The sequence below is a fragment of the Heptranchias perlo genome, chromosome 15, assembly GCF_035084215.1.
Source record: "Heptranchias perlo isolate sHepPer1 chromosome 15, sHepPer1.hap1, whole genome shotgun sequence".
Classification (NCBI taxonomy): domain Eukaryota; kingdom Metazoa; phylum Chordata; class Chondrichthyes; order Hexanchiformes; family Hexanchidae; genus Heptranchias; species Heptranchias perlo.
In genome coordinates, this window is record NC_090339.1 from 14,208,418 (window position 1) to 14,223,429 (window position 15,012).

The 15,012-nt window shown below is 43.9% G+C and overlaps 1 pseudogene; it reads right to left on the reverse strand.

Annotated features, from left to right (window-relative positions):
- Positions 1 to 3,100: 3,100 nt before the first annotated feature.
- The window catches only part of LOC137333194 (ralA-binding protein 1 pseudogene), a 259,716-nt pseudogene continuing 247,804 nt past the window's right edge, over positions 3,101 to 15,012 (reverse strand).

Below are 15,012 nucleotides of genomic sequence, written 5' to 3' on the forward strand. Positions count from 1 at the left end.
TCAATCTTCAGAACCCTGGATTTCTATTGGATGGAATTGAACAGCCTTTAAAACTAATTTTCCAATCAAAACTTTTTATTTAAAAAAATAAATTGTTCCCGTCTGCAATCTGGAATATTCTTGGAAATATCAATTTAGAGTTTTCTCTTCTGAAATTATATATGCAATGAAAACAATCAATTGGTTTGTCAGTGTAAAGTTTGAGTTATTGTAACCAACATAAATCCAAAACTGAAATATTTTGAACTTCACCTGTTTCTATGCAATAATTAATTATTGAAAACATGTTACAGTTTGGAGTTTAATTACCCATGATTGGGATAAAATTGGATGGAAATGATACTTTATTGGTTCATGGTTTGAACAACACAGCCTGTTTGAGATTTGCATCTAATGTAACAGAATACATGTGAGAGTAGCGTGCCATTCTATCATTTACCAAAGGGTTTCCTGTGGCTCTTAGGGGTGATCTAGAACACAGTTCTGATGTTTAGCTGTGTTTAACCTTGCCTGCCCCTTTGAAGCCACTATTCAGCTACTCCCTGCAGAGGAGGGGGTGGGGAAAAGAGATGTCTAAATAGACACATCCTGAGGTCAGATGCTAATTGTTGCTAAGGGAAATTCCTTCAGAGCTGCACTTCTTGTAAACATCAAGCTCATTCCCTTGGATGAGATCAGTTTAGAAGAATCCAGCAGGATTGGTTCTTATTTTTTTTTTTAAAAAGGATTTAAAAATACGTAAACCGTTCCAGTTGTGATTTCTTGATGTTTAATGAGTGCGACATTGGAGTTAATCCAGTGCAAGAGTGACTCTTTGAAGTGGGATGGGAATGTGCTCCCCTAAGACTTTTATAGATGGAGAGATTTTTAGGGAAAGAACCAACCCCACTGAGTTTTCTTTGTAGCCTTCTAAACTAAATGTAGAGTTTTTTCACCTTACAAGACTGGTACAGGATCAACTCAGTTTACCATTTTCAAAACTTCTACAGCTCCACAATCCTCTATACTACATAATTTAATCTGTCATAAGACAAAGTTAGAAAAATTATTTTTTGAAAATCATAAGTTTCAGGATTGGTGATTGGAGAGAGTCAACCAATGCATTTTGCTGCCATTTACTTCAACTTAATATTGCCATACATGGATTTATTGCAGTCAGAAAGTCCAAGTAGTGATTAAAAAAAATAGTAATTTTGAGGAAACATACAATGCAAAGTGTAAGTACAACTACACTTTTATAAAAGTAATTTCCTTAGGGTTCCTTTGTAGTTACAGATCTTATCCTTTTATTACATTCCACATAAATGGCTAGGCTGCCTAACCAACCAGGTATAATGACCTGGGTGGCAGTGATTTAAGAGTGTTTTTACCTGCAATGATATTTATTTTGCCCTTTCCTCCACAATATGAAGGCATGCTACCAAATGGAGATCTTTATTTCTCAAAAGGTAAGTGGAGCTGAGTGAGGTGATTTGGCTCAGTGTAAGAGGTAGTCGGATACCAAGACAACCATAAAAGTTTACTGCTCAGGTCATTCAACAACTATAGCAACTTGCATTCATATAGAAAAATATTCCAATGCACTTCAGAGGCATAATCAGAAAGAAAATGGTTTAGGGAGGGATTGCTAGATTGTGGGGCTAGGCACTTGAGGGGTGACTAGGAATTGGTGTGGGATAGGATATAGCAGAGTTTTGGATAATCTGAAGTTTATGGAGGATGGGAGGCCAGCTAGGAAAGCATTGGAATAGTTGAGTTTGGAGGTGACCAAGGTATTGATGAGGGAGCAGCAGCAGCAGATGGCCTGTATTTAGGAGAGGTGGGTGATATTAGAAGGTTTTTAGTGATGGAAGGGATATGGGGTCAGAAGCTTAACTTAGGATCCACTAGGGTGGTTCAGTCAGAGATAATGGCTGGGGTGCACGCACACACAAACTTGAACTTTACTAACAAACCTCTTTAGACAACTTATTGAATGCCTTCGGAAATTCGATGTACACTAATCAACTTTATCATTCACTTCAAAAAGTGATATTAAAATGTCAAACAAGACTTGCCTTTAATAAATGTGATTGCTGTTCTTGATTATTCCAAGTACTGCTAAATGCTCACTACTTTTATCTTAAAATATGGGTTGAGACACACCACACACAGACACTATCCTAAAGCAAGTGAGGTTTATTCACCGACATGAGGTCTTCACTTGCAGCAATGAACAGTGATCAGCTAGAAAGTAGTAACTGCCTCCTAGCCCTCAGTTTCTCCCTCACCAACTCCTTCCTCTAACTGAACCATTTCCCAGCCTTTTGTTCTTACAGGCTGAGCATCATTAAAGGCAATTAAGGTCAACAATGTCTTAAAGCTATACCACCTTGTATATAACTTCTTAAAAGTGGTATCCCTATCTCAGGTACAGAGCGCTCAACATCCTATGCTTTACAGATCATCCCTCTCAGTCACTGTTACATATCCCCCCCCCCCCACCACCAGCAAAGAGCCAGGGGCTCGAGCGGTTCCTGTCGTAAGGCATGAGAGAGAGCATCCACATTCCCATGTGCTGATCTGGCTCCATGCTCAAATGTTGTATCCTGTTGAGCTTCCATTTGCATAGGCAGTCTGCACTCTTCTATCTGCAAGTCCAAACCTGCCTTGATAAGAAGCTCCTTTAGAAATGTAATTAAAGTTGCAATCTTCTCTCCATCCAGAAGGGGGAAACATCTGGATTCGTCAATATAATAGTTTGATTCTGTATGCATCACCATCAAATGAGCAGCTGTGTTTAATTGCCTTCATGTCTAGGCCTGAAGGTGGCTTCTGCTGAACCTTTACAAACTCTGCTCCAGAGGTAGTTGAGTTTGCCACTAAAAACCTCATTATGCACCTTTAACAGCAGCATCAAGGTGAGGCTCCAATTCCTGAAGATTTAGTACACAAATACCATTTGCCCCATCCACCTTCAGTGATTTTTTTTTCTTCTGGATGGAAAGGTGTCTGCTTAGTCAGGGCAATAAAAGTTTCTGGTCATATCCTTCTACGGTTGCAGTCCCACCCTGCTCCTTGGTGTCCCAACAGCGGATGATATAGTGCAGCTGTGGGGTGCTTACATATCTTGGTAAGTTCTTCCAGAGGCACACACACTATCAATAACAGCCTGGGCAAGCTTTGTTTCATATTCATGTCTTTTTTCTTCACTTAGTTTGCAATTTAGTGCTGTTAAAATTCACTGCACCTCCCACAACCTCTCCTCTTTGGAGAAATCCTTTATGCCAACTTGCAGGGCTCTGTGCAAGCAATTCAACAGACATTCCTGTCGCTAAAGTTCTTCCTTAATGCTCTTGTCTCAGGCAAAGCCGACGTTATTGCCTCATTAGACCAACAAAGTGGTTTCACTACTGGCTTTATCTCCATTTCTCCAAACAGCTCTTTGCCATGAGGGAAAAACAGGTACAGTAAACGATTACTGATCTGAACAGTCAGGCTAAGGGCCATGGAAATATTCTGGATATTCATTTTTTTTTCTTCCGTGACATGGTCCTTATGGATAATAAGCCAAGAAAAGGAGGTAATTGGATACAAGCAGTTCCTTTAGTAAACGCTGAGCTTCCTGGACTTTTTCCACCCTCCGTGCCTTTTCCACATTCATCCTCAAACCACATCACGAGTTCCTTGGTAAGAACATTTTCAGGCAGCTCGGAGGTATTGTTTCAATAGGCTGGTCACTGAGTTTGCATCGTAATCCTCCAGATTGGGAGACTCTTCATGATCATACACAACTTTCAGCTCATCAACTTTCAATTTGGTACCTGATACCCTATGAATGGCTTCACACTTCATGCCATCATTCTCCATGTAGTCAATGCACTCAAAAAAAAACTGCTGGCAGCTGGATCCCATCATACAGCAGAGTGCTCTCAGCAGCCTCAGCCAATGGATCAAAGATAGGCCTGAGGTAAGAAGGAGTATCCACCTGAACTGCTTCCTGGTCTGGAGCAGGTTTTTTTCCCCCTCTTTCTACTGCTTAATAACCTCTTGTTATATCTTTGGACTTTTTCAGCCTTGTGTTTTTCCTTAACCCTCCCTCATGTACTCCCTTTGACATAAGTGTTTGTAGACATGGAACTCTCCACTGCCTGCACCAGCACTCGATCCTATAACATCACAAACAAATTCTGGTGGTGGCTGGGTTTCAGAGATTGGAACTTGTTTCTTATTAACTGCTCCCGCTGTAGCCGTTGCTCCTTGGACACGTGATGAGCGACAACGTTTTTTTTTCTGGCCACAAACGCTTGGCTTCATTCTCCACCTTGGAACAACCATCACGCGATTCCTGCTGTTTGCACCCGCCCCTTGATTTGGTCCATCTGGCCCTCCTGCTGGCTTTACCCTTGTGCTTTATTCCTCTTGGCCCAAGAAATCTTTTTCCATCTTTCTTTGAGTTTCATTCTTACCTGGTCTCTGAGGTGCTGATTCTTCTTTGACTCCTTCAATTGAAGTTTTAGTGGAGGTCCAATCTCCAGGAGACTCCAACTTGATTACGGGTTTATTAGTCGCTCCATTGGCTAACTCCACATCATCCTCTTTGTGCCTGATCAGCCCTCATTGTTTTTACACTGTTGAGGTTCAGCCAACTCTGTTTCTTGTCTGAGTTCAATTTGGGTTACTTCTTTGATTCCCTGAAGCTGCGCTGATTGCATGATTTCAAGTTTGTCATCACAACTATTTCTGTTTCCATCTTCTTTCCAACCTCAGTTATGGTGGATCCAATTGTTTCTTTGCATAGCCCTTCAATACTCGGCTCTTGCTCGATCATTTCAGTTGCTGGAATCAATGTTTCAACTACTTGTCCCTTCATTCTCTGCTCCTCATCAATTCTTTCAATCTCTTCCTGCTTTGTAATTTCAAGATCACCTTTACCTTCATGCACAGACTTATTCTGTCCTAATGCCACCTCCACTGGACTGACTTCAATGGCCTCTACACTATATACAACCTCAGTCACTCCCTCTGCTGGAGTGATTTTGATGGTTTCTCTGCATCCAGCAACTTGCTCTGTCCCCATCTTCTCAGCAACCGCTGCAGGAGTGGCTTCCATGGTCTCCTCACTCTGTCTGAACTTTTTCCATACTGCTTGCTTGAGTGGCTTCAACAGACTTCACATTTAGCCTCTGGCTTTTCCCCATCCTCTGCTGGAATGGCTTCCAAGGTCACCTCATGTACTGTCTCTGCTTTTTCCTCCTGGTTCTCAGTCACTTTCACTGTGGGTTTGGATATTCTCAGTCACCTCCATAAGCATCTTACTCCATTGGGCTCAATCTCCGGTTTCTCATCCCCCCGCTCGACTTCCAGGGGCACATCTTCCTCCAAAGTATTCTCCGGCACCTGTTACGTCAGGGATGCTCTCATTCTTCTCAAAGTCTGTAAATTCCACCACTCCTTTGGTGAGATTTGTCTGCATTTCCCCCCCCCCCCCCAGGCATTGCCTCGTCTGAGAGCTTGTTGTCTATGGAACTTTTTGAAGAATCCTCCTCCTCAGAAGGTGCTAAGACGACAGCACTTTCTTCAACTTTTGTTGCTTCAGGTTCAGAAATTGGGCTGATGTCAGATTCCTGCTGAACTTCTGAAATTTCTGAATTCTGCTGTGTTGAAAGCTCCAGACCATTAGTCAACTTCAGTTCTTCAGCTTGTGTGATGGGTGAATCCACCACAGGTTCAAGTGGAGGTTCAGATTCATCTGCTTGTCCTGGGATAACAGCATTACTTTCTACTGTCAAGTATTACAAGATAGATTCATCTGCAACTTTATCCTTCGCTATGCAATTCTCATTTACCTCAACGTTTTCATTTGCATGATTTTCCCCATTAATGCTCACTGGCCAATCAAAATCCTTCTTGCTTGACCCATTGATGTTGTTTTCCTCCTCTTTAGTTGATCACATGGTCTCAGACTCTGGTTGTTTCTTGTTCTGCTCAGTTCTCTCTGGAGCAGAAAACACCACATTTTCCTCTTCAATTTTGAGATTGTTAATTTCAGGCCCTGTGGTTATCTCACCATTTACCAACTGCTTTCCCTCCACCTTCTCGGGTGCTCACTTTACTGCCTCATCTTCCACTTTCACCCTCATGATCCGATTCACTCCTTCTTGGAGTTCCAGAATGTGGCCTGCATGAATTCTCTCAGCATTTCCTCCATGATGGTGGGTCTTGGCCTTTCTCAGAGTGCCAAGATCTCACTTCTGACACCATGGGCTCGATTTTAGCACCCGCCCGCGATCAGGTGCGTTCCTGGCAGGGGGGTTACGAAAATCGGGGATTCCCGGGGCGGGTCGGGAGCCCGGCTCCAACCCGCCCCATTTCCGGGTTCCCCACTGACGCGCTGACATGCGTGCGCAGCCCCCGCATGTGGGACTCCGGCCGGCAATTAAAGCCGGCGGGGTGCCACTTAAGGTATTTATTTAGGTATTTCAGGTCGTTTAGAGACCTGATTAACATGATATTTTAGGAGGGGTGGGATTTTGCAAACAACTGGGACTGTTTCCCATACTGGGGGAAACACTCCCAGTTCAAATGGACGTGTTGCAGCTGTCAGCCTGTGGCAGCTGCAAAGGTCCATTTGACAGGTGGGGGGGGGGGAGACCCTCACTCATTGCAGGAGGCCACTCTGTCACTTGGGACAAAGTTTGCCCTCCACCACCCTCCTCCTAACAACAAAATTCACCAACTTGCACACTTACCCCGGGGTCCGGAGACATGTACCTACCTTGCGGACCCCCTCAGATGTACATCTTCCGGATGGGGGCCGCCGTAGCTGCAGTCATGACCTCCTCGGAGGGCGAACAGCATCACCAGCCTCACCAGCCTCGCCATCCACGCTGTCCACCTCTGACACGTGGAGCTCCACAACACAGTGCTGTGACATATCCACCTGCACAGCAGGAGGGAGGGCAACCGCAGAGAGAGATGCGTCGCAGAGGGCACTACCCTCGCCATAGGATCCACAGACCGAGGCTCAGCTTCCTGGAACTCTCTGAGCAGCAGTGCACACGGATGCTCAGAGTCACTCGACATGTAGTCATGGACATCTGCAGCCTCCTTCATGCCGAGCTGCTCCCGGCTGGCCCGAGCACCATCTTCTTACCTGTCACTGTCAAAGTCACCACTGCCCTCAACAACTTCTCCTCCGCATCCTTCCAGGGTGCCACCGGGGACATCGCCGACGTCTCTCAGTCGTCTGCACAAAATAGCCCTGCAAATACACCTACACCCACTCTGCAGTGACATGATGGGTGTCATCAGTTGTGGGTCTTCATTGTGATCCTCAGGAAAGGGCATTATTGCACAAACCAGACAAGATTCGCAAAGACGTGACAGTAATGGTGCCAATATAATATGTAATGTGAGTTGGTCAGAAATTAAATATAAGTAAACACCATGACAAACCCTCAAACACCCTTGTGCATCCCCTTCATGCTCACAACACGTTTGCCTTACGCTGCCTACTGCACATATGTGATGCATGCCCTGTGGCTGCAGCACAGGTAGTGGCAGGTTGAGTGAGGCTGACTGTGAAAGAGATGCATGAGAGGGTGAGTATGAGATGGAGCCATGAGATTGTATGAGGATTGGGTTGAGTGGTAGTGGCGGGATGAGTACTGGCGAGGTGAGTAAGTGCAGGTAAGATGAGGATGAGGTTTGAGTGAGTGTGAGGAGTGATGTGAGAGAGTAGTGTTGGCAGTGCAGAAGGAGATGTGGGGTGGGGGCAGTGATGTGGCAGACGGAGTGTAGGGGAATGAGTAAATATACTCACTTTGGCTGACCTTCTTAGGTCATTGCAGCGCCTCCTGCACTGTATGCAGGTGCGCGATATGTTGGTGGTGCAGGTGACCTCCTCTGCCACCTCGAGCCAGGCCTTCTTGGTGGCAGAGTCAGGCCACTTCCTCCCGCCCGCCGGGGGGAAGATCTCTGTCCTCCCCCCTCCTCCTCACCCCATCCAATAAAAGCTGGAATGAGGCATCATTAAACTTGGGTGCAGCCTTCCCCCTGGGCTGCTCCATGCTGTAATTTTTCCTATTTCTTGCAGCATCATCAGTGGAGGACTGCCCCTTTAAATAGAGCTCCTCCAGCTGACAGACCTTACTGCGCATGCGCAGCCCGCCCGACGCGCAGCTCAGCAGTGGGGAACCTGGAAGACCAGGTAAGTGGATCCAATCAGCCTGCGATTGCCCGCGGGGCAGACTGATTTCACCGGGCGCATTACCCACGCGCCCAATTGACCCCCGCCGCGAACCCGCCGCCCTGGTAATATCGGGCCCCACATGTTTCAAGTTGATGCAGGTTCAGGACCCAGTGGCCATTTCGACACACCAACTCAATCCTAAAACAAGTAAGGTTTATTCATCCATATCAGGTCTTTACTTACAGCAATGAACAAGCCAGTGATCATTATTACTTTCCAGCCTACCTCATATCCCTCTCTAACTGAACCCTTTCCCAGCCTTTTATTCTTACAGGTTGGGTGCCGTTAGTGGCAATTAAGGTCAACGATTTCTTAAAGCTATACCACCTTTTATATAACTTCTTAAAGTGTTACCCTTATCTGGCATACAGAGCTCTCAACATCCTATGCTTTACAAAGCGTCCCTCTCTCACTCTGTTACACTAAAGAGGATTCAAAAATTGCCTCTGTTTTGTCCTCTCCGACTTTCTCCAACAACTGAGGGTGCGTGTCTGCTCTCACCTTGAGTTCTGCTCTTTTCTTCACAACCAATTTACCAATCCAGAATTTTTGCCTCAGTTACATTAGCTGAAGGACCATTCCAGCTATGGAGTTTGTTTACTTGCCATTAATTAAAGGGGTGTACACAACACATTTAAAATTATCTTTCAAAATTCCTCCAATCCTTCAAAAATAGTGTCAATCCCCAGCACATGCTCGGACGATTTTTCCTAGGGGGATTGGGGGGCACCGTCTCCTCAAAATCTTTCAATTTTACATTAAAAGTGGTGTCTTCTGATAAATTTCAGAGCATTATTTTTGCCTCCTAGGTGATTGATTTTTTTTTGTCATGTTAAAAATTTCTTCTATCAATTTTTGAGGTTGGTCACTACAGTATCTTAAATCAGACTCTGAGGGTCACAACTGACAGCACTCTTACTGTCAAAGCTCATCCCTTTTTACTGCAAAAGTTTATCTTCTGTGATTAGTAAGCAGCTCTTTTGAATTCCATCAATTTTTACAATTATTTTGTTAAACAGTTCTATAGAAATTTTACTGACATATACTCACTGTTACTGTTCAATTTGTATACTTGTGACCAATTTCAGTCAACCTTAAACTCACTCCATATAATTTGAAAGGCATGTAAAATTATCAAATGAAATTCTCACATTTTCCAGAGGTTGCTGCCTGCTCAATTAATGGGCTCTTACTCTGCGTGCGTGACTCTGCGTGTGTGATGAGTACATGCTTCAGCAGCTGGTGTTATGTGATATAATCATCCCGTAACACATCTGACCTCATCAAATTCATCCCAATACAAAGTCTCCCCCTCAAACCTTTTGCTTCAATAAAATTTCAGCCCCAAATAAAGTCTCCCTGAATCTAAATTTTCCCTGAATCTAACGCTCAACTCCCCATTCCTGAAAGCTCCATTTTCTCTTGCAACTCCTTCTCAAAACTTTAAATCTGGTTTCTTTTGGCACTATCTGATTCCAGACTGAGGGAGAATGTCCACAGGGAGGAGTGCACTGTGTTGGGGTTGATTATGATCCACAGTTAAATTCACACACTCACAGTACGTTTATCCGACTTTATCCCTCATTTTGAGAAATGGCAATCGGCCATTCATATCGACACCCATCTGCAAAAAAAATCCATTCACTATTACATCCAGTGTGTGCCCTATGGCGTACAGCCTACGGCCTACAGCCACAATCATTGCCAATCACAGTCTGCCTGTTCAATAATGAGATAAAGTCTTTGTTGAGCTCTGTACTGCTATAATATCATGTTTTGTTTAAAACTGTTGAAACTTTTTTTTGTTATTTTTATACCAGATTTTAAGTTGTGTAATGAGCGCCAAAGGCCCTTCTCAATTTCTGATGACTTTCTCTCATTCCTTATTCCTCAGCCCTGCCATGTTCCGAGATTTGCTCTGAGTTCTCGCAGAGTATCAAGCAAACAGTTCCCGAAAACGCCTGCTTAAGATCTCCCCCAGATGGTCTGAACTTCCCAAGTGGGAATAACGGAGGAGAACCCATGACTCATCACTCCACATTGGGCCAGAAATTTCACCGAGCAGCGAACAGATGTTACCAGCTGCTCGGAAGTAACTAACTCACCCAGCAATAAAAGGAGGGGTGGGTGGTGGCAGTATTGATCAAAGATGCTGTTACAGCCCTGGAAATGGATGATGTTCTTGATGGTTCAAAGACAGAATATATTTAGTTAGAGTTGAGGAGCTATTATGCTCCTGGGAGTGTACTATGGATCATCAAATAGTTGGAAGGAGATGGAGGAGCAAATTTGGAGGCAAATTTCAGAAAGATGTAAGAGCATTGGGCCGGAAATTGCAGTGAGCAGCAAACGACCCATGCTCCCCTCTCCTTACATACCAATTTACCCATGTTAAAGAGCCCAGAAATTGCTCCCAGTGGTGAACCAACTGTGCTCGCCGCTCCATGGATTCATACTAACCCACTAACTTACCACGGTCTTTACTGCGGACACATCCTCGAATCGGAAGAAGAAGAGCCCATCGTTAGCTCCAGTGATGGTAGGACCCATGGGAGAAGTGAGAGGATCGATCTCTCCCCTCCGGATTTCCACGTTTCACTGTGCATGTGTGAACGCCAGAACTTGCTCCTGGATTTTGCCATTAACAACGATGAGCACTGTTTTGCCAACAAGTCTATTATGAGGCATTTGATAAAGTGCCACATAATAGACTTGTTGGCAAAATTGAAGCCATGGGATTAAAGGGGCAGTGACAGTGTGAATACAAAATTGACTACTAGACAGAAAGTCTAGTAGTCAATTTTGTATTCACACTGAGAGTAATAGTGAACGGTTGTTTTTCAGACTGGAGGGAAGTATACAGTGGTTTTCCCCCAGGGGTCGGTATTAGGACCACTGCTCTTTTTGTTATATGTTAATGACCTGGACTTGGGTATGGGGGCATAATTTTGAAGTTTGCCAATGACACAAAGTTTGAAAATGTAGTATAAACTTTGAGGAGAATAGTAGTAAACTGCAGGAGGACATAGACAGACTGGTGAAATGGGCAGACACATGGCAGATGAAAATTAATGCAGAGAAGTGTAAAGGGATACATTTTGGAAGGAAAAATGAGGAGAGGCAATATAAACTAAATGGTACAATTTTAAAGGGGGTGCAGGAACAGAGAGAGCTGGGGGTACACATACACAAATCTTTGAGGGTGGCAGGACAAGTCAATAAAGCTGTTAATAAAGGGATGCTTGGATTTATTAATAGAGGCACACGGTACAAAAGCAAGGAAATTATGTGGAATTTTTATAAATCAGCTAGAGTAATGTGTCCAAGTCTGGGCATCACACTTTAGGAAGGACATCAAGGCCTTGGAGAGGGTGCAGCAGAGATTTACTAGAATGGTACCAGGGATGAGGGACTTCAGTTGTGTGGAGAGACTAGAGAAGGTGGGATTGTTCTCCTCAGAACAGAGAAGGTTAAGGGAAGATTTAATAGAGTGTTCAAAATTTTTGATAGATTAAATATGGAGAAACTGTTTCCACTGGCAGGAGGGTTAGTAACCAGAGGACATGGATTTAAAATAATTGGCAAAAAAGCCAGGGCGGGGGTAGATGAGGAGAAATTTTTTTACTCAGCGAGTTGTTATGATCTGGAATGCACTGCCTGAAAGGGTGGTGGAAGCAGATTCAATAATAACTTTCAAAAGGGAATTGGATAAATACTTAAAAAGGAAAAATGTGCAGGGCCATGGGGAAAGAGCAGGGGAGTGGAACCAGCGTGATGTGCGCTGGACGCCATTTTGGTATGGAAGTTAGCGCAGGCGCAGATAATGAACGCTGGAATCATGTAAAGTAAGGAGAAAATAGCTTCAATCCTTGTGCAACGCTGATTTGAAGTGATAGACACCATTTTGGCACTTAACTCTCAATTCAACGCACAGTCTTAACCACAACCATCTGAACATGTCTTAGAGTGCTTGGAGGACCCCCCTCACCAGTGCTATTTAAAGGGACCATGCAGGATTTATGGGTTAGTGGATGGATTATTGCTTCTGGCTGCCGAGACATTTGTAACTGTTTTTGGAGGTCTCCTAGACTTGAATACTAGGACATGGGGACATAGCCTAACATTTAGAGCCAGGACGTGCAGGAGCGAAGTTAGGAAATGCTTCTACATGCAAAGGGTGAGAGATGTTTGGAATATTCTTCTGTAGACGCATTTGATGCTAACTCACTTGTGAATGTTAATTCTGAGATTGATAAATTTCTGTGAACCAAGGGCATTAAGTGATATGGGACTAAGGTAGGTATATGGAGTTAGGTCACAGGTCCATGATCTCATTGAATGTTGGAACAGGCTCGAGGGACTAAATGCCACTGCCGCTTGCTGCCTCCTGATATGCACCACCTTCACCTGCAAGAAAGCAGGACATGTGTCTGGATGATGTGCCTGTTATGGTTGAATAGCTACCAGTGTGTGTGGCCTGTGAGTTGTGGGTGGGCGGCTTGCAACAGTGGTAATGTGTAAGGGTGAGAGGAAGCATCTGGTTGGAAGAGTTGAGTACTGATGGAAAGAGTTTGTTGGTATGTGGATGATGGGGGTGTAGTGCGTGGTGCAGTTGGTAGGAGACTCCACTTGACAGTTGACCTCATTCACCTTGATCACTCATGTCAAAACATTGAACTTCTTCCTGCACTGCATCCATCTTCATGATGCTGTGCGTCTGGCATTGACTTCGTCCCCCGCTGCCTCCCACTGTCTTTTGGATATATGTCTGGAGGGCCTCTTGCCCCCTCTGCGGATATAGGATATCCCTCCTTCTGTCCACCTCTTGCACCAAAGTCTCTTGTACATCAGCAGAGAACCTTGGTGCATGCACTCTCGCAGGCCTGGTACCAACTCAGATCAGCAGATTGGTGAGGTCTGGTGTGCAGATGGGAGGATGTGGGATTTAGTAGTGCGCAACCTTTATTCAATGTTTTAACTAAACTCATCAGTGTGTAAACATAGGGATGGGACTTGCATCTGTGTTTTACGTGTGCGATGTCTGATCTCCGTTCAGACTCTGTGCAGACAGTAGACTGTTATTTTCAGCAAAGGTACCAGCTACCTTTAAGAGATTTCTAAGAAACATCTTCCCTTTAAGAGATTGAGCTCCCCCAGTGGTGGAAAGTGCTAATTGCATTGATTCCATGTGCAAGGCCTGGAATGGAACGCTGATTGGAGGTGAGTCCTCGGGTGGGCTGAAACTTGAGTCCTGCCTGCACAGGGGTCATTGGGCGCAGGATAATAGCACATCACGCTACCTACGCCCAAAAATGGCCCCTATCCAATTTTTTTCCCCCTAGGATGTTTGAAAGTAGAGGCCATGTACTGGCTGTAATAAAAATGCAAAATGGTGGGTTGGGATACGAGTGATCCACAAGGATAAAATGTTTGTGGAGATGTGGCGGTGGATGTACTGATAAGTTTGTGTTGTATTTCTACTGTATTTTTTTAAAAGTTGAAGAGTGGTCCCCAATATCTTCATAATTATCAATCTTGCATAGTGTGGTGCAAACCCATATGGATCAGGAAGTTAAATCACTATCCTATGTACATTTAGCTCATTTTAGATGGTGAAAGCTAGCGAGCTTCTTGCTTCTAATTCAGGGACACTGCCTGCTGGAAAATGTACATGATTGTAGGAGTGGCCTGGGGTGAGGTTAGGAAGGATTGGGATCAGCTGTAATGTAAGCACTGGATGTGTTGAACATTGTCTGGGCCTCGCATGATAACTTCCTTGTACCTCCCTATCATGGGAACGATTGCGCAGTGCACTGGGATTGCATCCATTAATCCATCAATCCTCATCATTCATTTTAAATAGGAGTGACACCATTCACCTAAGATCATAGAAGTATGAGGGGGGAGGGGAGTAACAGTGTTCCAAATCATATGTTTGGATTTCTCCGATTTTAAATTTCAGTTTATAAAGGGTGCCGGGGTTTGCCAAAACAAACACTTGTTTTGGAAGAATTAGAAAGGCCCACATGGTGGTTTTGCAGAAAATGCTGGAAATATACAGCAGGTCCATCAGCATCTGAAAATAGAACAGACAGGGGAATGTTTCGAATGTACACCCTAAATTAGAATTGATGCTAACCTGCTTTTCTCTTTTCAATGCTGTTTATTTCCACCATTATCTATTTCCTGATTTGCTGCCTTGCCCTTTTTACCCCCTATTTATCTGTATTGGTGATTTTGCAAAGTGATCAACAGATCATACAGAGGGAACCCCAGCTTTCTTGATGAGGTATTTCTTGTTTCTGTTGGTTGAGTGGATCCAGTGTGAGCTGGAAGCAGTTAGCTTAGATGTTGACCCAGTACATTCTCCACACTACTCCAAAAAAATCAACTCATTCAACTTTATCAAGGTTAAGAGAGACATACTGCAGATACATCAATAATGTACACTGCAGCAAACAAGCTTGCAGTAATGGAGGCTGTCTCACTCGTTACATTTGTGTGTAAATTATACAGTGTATAATCACATTTGTGAATCAGATGGACTGATAGAGTGCTTATTTAAATTGTTAAAACCTAACTACTCACAAATGGTGAAATTAGAATTTTCCCCTAAAAAAAACATTTATTAAAAAGTCCTTTGGTGAAGTAAAATCTGAAGAATCGAGAAGAATAAAATGGAACGGAATAGGAGAAAAATCCATATTTCTGAAGGAGTTTCTGTCTACAAAAGAGAGACTTGCTTTGATCCAGCGTTTTATCACATTTCTTGCAAACCA